This window comes from Corticium candelabrum, chromosome 3, assembly GCF_963422355.1.
Source record: "Corticium candelabrum chromosome 3, ooCorCand1.1, whole genome shotgun sequence".
NCBI classification, from domain to species: Eukaryota; Metazoa; Porifera; class Homoscleromorpha; order Homosclerophorida; family Plakinidae; genus Corticium; species Corticium candelabrum.
Window position 1 is genome coordinate 2,971,610 of NC_085087.1, and position 6,000 is coordinate 2,977,609.

Sequence of the window (6,000 nt, forward strand, 5' to 3'; positions counted from 1 at the left end):
GGCATTGTACACATACGGGCACAGTCGACTAGGACTGATTAAAGATTTTTTGTAGTGACCTTGTGCTCTATAGCAAATTGTAGTAATTGGCTAAACTGTAGACAAACGTCTTTGTAAACTGTAATTTTTTAAAATAATAATTAATATAACCTTTAGTACATCTTGTTTAGTGCTAAGAAGCATATTTGTGAGTAATAGATTAATCATCTCTTACGTATATACACGGGGTTCAGCACCAGTATTATATTTCCTTACAATACACTCTATACGCACACTAGGCACTAACTGTACCAGTCTCGCTACAGATCTACAGACCTACAAGCAAACAGATCTTGAACTGCTTCAATCGTAACCTCACTGGTGGTTCTAGACATCGGTATGACGTCCATCCATTTCAAATAAGCGTTCACAACAAACGTTCGTCTCTAGGAATGGTCCTGCAAAATTCCCATGGATCATTTGGAATGGGGTATCCGGCCACACCCAGAAATATAAAGTAACCATTCCTGGCTCTTTGTTCCATCTTTGATATGCGCTACATCTCTTAGCAACTCCTTTTTTGGCCCTATCTATTCCAGGCCTCCAAATATGTCTCCGTGATATTGCTTTCATTCTCACTATTTTCAGATGACTTTCATGTAATTCTTTGAGCAACTGAAATTAAAATTTTTGTATAATGATTACTAGAATTCTCCATTAAGGGCACTCATCTTCCACGGTAATCTCTAGTCTCCTTGCAAAATGTGCTCGTAATTCTTCTTTAACTTTTGCAGACCATCCATTTTTATGCAATTTGGACAACAATAGATCTTTTCTGGTAGCTTGTCTCAAATCAGCATTGGTGATTGGTATTGAGTCCGGTTGCATTAAATTGACCGTGCTTACGTGAGCTTAACTGTTCTCGTCAACGTGACTCTCTTTCAAGTGTAATCTTGATAATCCATTATCATTGCTCTGTTGGTTTGTGTATCGATAATCAATTTGGTATTGATATGCCATGAGTAGTATTGCCCATCTTTGCAATCTAGCTCCTGTTAGTGTCGGTATTCCCTTCTTAGATCCAAAGATCGTAGTCAGGGGCTTGTGGTTTGTAAACAAAGTGAATGCTCTTCCATATGGAAATCGGTGAAACGTTTTTACACCAAACGTTAGGCTAAGTGCTTCTTTCTCTATTTGGCTATAATGTTGCTCTGCTATACTCAAGGTTTTGAAGCATTACCAATAGGACGTTTACTTCCATCAGGCATAGTATGTGATAGTACTGCTGCAATTCCATATGCTAAAGCATCGCATGCTAACCGCAACGATAACTCACTGTCGTAGTGAACTAATCCTTGAGCTAAAACAAGTCGTTCCTTCAACTTGTAAAAGGCTTCCCTGAAATCCTTGCTCCATTTCCATGGTTGACTCTTTCCTAGCAGTTGCATTTCAGTGGTCTACAAGTCATTGAGAGATTATTCAAGAAAGAACCGTAATAGTGTACCAGTCTCAAGAACGACTTTAGTTCTTGTACATTGCTTCGTCCTGGTCCTTGTGCTTGTATGTAATAACCCAAGTATTCCACTTTGATCTGCATCCACTGGCACTTGTTTCGTTTCAATCTCATACCAAAATCTTGCAATCGCTTTAGAACTGCTTCCAAATTGGTTAAATGCTCTTGAGCATCCTTTCCTGTGATGAGGATGTCGTCTAGATAACAAACGACACTACGAATTTCTTGCAACACGCGTTCCATAATGTCCTAAAACGCTACTGGGGCGCTGATCATTCCAAAGGGTAGTCTTGTATCCTGGTACAATGCTCGATGTGTATTTACTACAACAAAAAAATTTTGATTCTTCTATTAACAAAACCTTTTGGTAAGCTTGGACCAGATCTAGTTTGTAATTTGGCTTTCTCTGCAATTTCTGCAAACATCTAGTCAGGCTTTGGTAATGGATACTGATCCACATTCATACTGGGATTTATTGACACTTTTTAGTCTCCACAAATCCTTACTGAGTCGTTAGATTTCGAAACAGCCACTATGGGTGATGCACATTCACTCCATGATATTCTTTCCAATACTCTTTCCGTTTCAAATCGGTCGAGTTTCTTTTCAAAGCCGTTATTATTGCATAGGGTACATTCTGTGGCTTGAAGAACTTGGCCACTGCTCCTTGCTTCAAGAAAAGCTTTGCTATATACCTTTCCAAGTTCCAACCCTTACCTGACAGAAACAGTTCCTCATACACCTTGATCAGTGTTTGTGTGTCTGTCTTTGACTACGTGCTGTACTTTAAAGCCTTTCAAGTCTATTTCAATTTTGTCCAGCCAGTCCCTGCCAAATAAAGTCGGACCATTTTCTGCTACTACAATCAAAGGAGAGGTTTCTTCCTGACCATCATATTTTACATTGCAACATGGTCTGGCCAATCACGTTGCTCGTTTAATTGTAATAAGTTGTAAGCAACAAATTTGATTTCTGAAGTGGCTTATCAAAACATCTCTGCCATATTGACAGTTGATACTGATGCACCAGCATTCATTTCCATAGGAAGCCTGACTCCGTCCACTTGCATGTGTACGCTTAGGCTTTGTCCCGCCTTTACTCTAATTGTAATCTTATTATTCTCTTTGTTTTCAACATACGACGACAGTTCCACTCGTTTTTTTCCAGGTTTTAATTTTCCGCTTCTCTGGCTTGCACACTCGAGAGATATGACCACGTTTACTGCATTTTCTGCAGTCTTCGACACGATGCCAACATTTCAGTGTTGCATGACCTTTCTTTCCGCATCGATGACATGCATTCTTGAAAAATCTAGAGCTTTTCTAGATTTCTGTAAATTTCTTTATCCTTTCTCTGTAACGTACCACGTCCACGTACGGCGCCACTACTTTAGTTGTCACCATTGCGATCTGTCATTGTGCATCGCAGGTGACCCGTTTCCGTTTCCGCTATCTTCATAGCTTTCGACATGGTGAGATTGCGTTCTGACAGCAGCTTCTTCTGGGTTGTAGCATTCCGTAAACCCAACACTAGCTGATCCGCTAGCTGTTCCTCTAATTTCTCCACAAATTAACAATGCTCTGTGAGACGTCTTAGCTTTGCAGTGAATTTTGCAACTCTCTCTCCTTCCTTTGATGTCGCTTTCTAAACTTGAACTTCTTCGCAAATATAATGAATGACCTGGGAGCTAGCTGGTCTGACTACATTTTCGTTAATGTATTCGTAACTGATAATTCAGGTGACGTCAGGCTACGGAGATGCCTGTACGTTGTGCTGCCAATAATAGTAAGGAATATTGCCGCTTTCTGCTCTTCTATACCGTCACCATTACCTGCAAGACCCTTTGCCTTCAGGTACAGATATAACCTTTCTTTGTATTCTGTCCACTCCGTTTTGTCTGAATCACATTCTTCTACACTTCCCAGCGTATGCTCTGCTTGTAACATCCTTATCGTCAGTTGTTACGTACACGGGTTGAGCACTGCTGTAATATTTCCTTACAATAAACTCTATACGCACAACCAAACTAGACACTAACTCTACTAAGCTCGCTACAACTCTTCTCATCTCCAACGACCAATACAAGTTTTTAATAGTAACTCATTCCATATCAATAACTTCTCCTACTGATTAGTATCAATACACTACATCATCTTTAAGTTATACATTAAATCCATTCTGGCATGAGTTGAATATCACAAAATTCATTTTTAGTATGCCAGAACTCTGCATACTTGTATACTGTGTACATTCTACGATCTTGTTGATTGTAAGATTTTAGCTTCATCAGTTATCATCAACAACATGCACAACACAGAAGGTTTAGGAATCAGTTAGTTGGTTATTTTCACTGCACTAGTTAATTATCATTCTCTCTCACGACTTCATAACTCTCATGAGACTCAGAAGTTCTGAGAACTGTGTCATGAGAGAGAATATTTTCTCTTTGGCAACATGTCACCAAGTTCATAAGTTCTCAGCATAACTCTCCTAAGGATAAATTTAAAGAGCAGCTTGTGTGCAATTCTGCTTCAGAAAATCATCAATCATCTTATCCAAGATAAAGAATGATTATGTCTGCTAATCAAAATGTGGATACTGGTATAAATACTCACTGGTTAGCTGCCAACAAAATGTGAAAAATTTATATTCATTATATATGCATTGTAACTTAATAATTCGCAGCTAAATTAACTTTCAGATAACTAATATAGATAGAAATATTAATATCAAATATTTCAAATATTTCAAATATTACCACGATCAGTACAAGTTTGTATGTGCAGTTATAAATCAAAAACTGCACATTTACAGAAGTAGTAATAAGTTATGTTTATACATAGGGGTCGATTTCAAATGATCGGAATGATCCCTGGTATTACATAAAGATAAAATTCAATTTCTTTATGAAATTAATGTTTTTATTGAACTACTGAGATCATCAACAGAAATACAATTTGATTAAGAATTACTTTTTCGTCGAGAATCAGAGCAATAATATATATAAAATATTTAAACTTTGGAGAGGCCAAATGTGTGGTATCACGTCTCACAAACAGTTAAATTAGTAGTCTGGCAGAAAGGGTTAGAAACCCAGTCTTTAGTTATGTTATGTATACGTCTATGCATTAGTATGTTTTCAATTAATGTTTTTTTATATCCGGTCCGTTAAGATGCGCTGGCGCTGGTGTGTGATTCAGTGACTTCTCATCACAGATTAAATATTTTACTTGCTTATGCACATTATCGATCTGTATTCAACGCTTCTTTAAAATGACGGTATATAGGTAATGAGTGTCCTCTACTTTATACAGTTGCGTTTTAAATAACTTATTACACGTCAATTTATAATGAACACGTCAATCGATAATTCAATAAAAATTAATTAATTAATAATATATCAACAATTAGTTAACATGTCAAATAATTAAGACGTCAATTAAAAATTCAAAATTACCAAAATCGATTACAACTTACCTCCTTTCTCAGTAGAGTACATGTCACATCTACCCGGTTGAAAACTCCGCGTTCGAATCCCTAAACATTATAACTTGACCTTGTCTCCCCTAGCAATCTCGAGATAAGCAAAATTGTTAAAGTCGAATTATCCATGTATATCCATAGCATTCTTAAAGAGGCGATTGGACACATCGTGACCGCCGTAATAGACTATAAGGATTTAGTCTGAAAGACGTCATACGTTCGGCGAATGGTATGATGGCGGTGATAATGGAGCTGCATTTAGTGAGAGTAAATAAATTATGATTATTTTTATTATTATTATTATTCAATAATTTAATTATTATTTAATAATTATTATAATACAAACATACATATGAACAAACAAACATATGGATGGACAAACAGACAGACAGAAAAACAGACAGACAGACAAAACAGATAAACAAAAAAACAGACAGACCGACAAACAGACAAACAGACAAAACAAATGGACAAACAAACAGACACACAACCAGACAAACAAACAGACAGACATAATAACAGGCAGACGACAATTATTATTAATTTACACATATGCATATGCCTTGATTCTACCATATCCACTATAACACGCACATGCACACACACACGCACACACACACACACACACACACACACACACACACACACACACACACGGAACAACACACACACACACACACACACACACACACACACACACACACACACACACACACACACACACACACACACACACACACAGACACGCACACGCAGGCGCGCATACTTTAACATTGACAGCAGTCTAAGTTATGTAGCAGTTAATGCTAACGGTGTTGCCTAAGAAAAACTGTAAATATTAAAATTTGCAATAATAGTGTAAAATAGTCAAGTGTAGTCAAATTCTAATAATATTCATATCATAAATATTTCTTGGTTTATATATATATATATATATATATATATTTATATAGACATTGCCTCCTGATTAGTAATTTATGTCAATAGTTAGTAAGTAGATTGGTGCTGTCACAAAAATATTTACT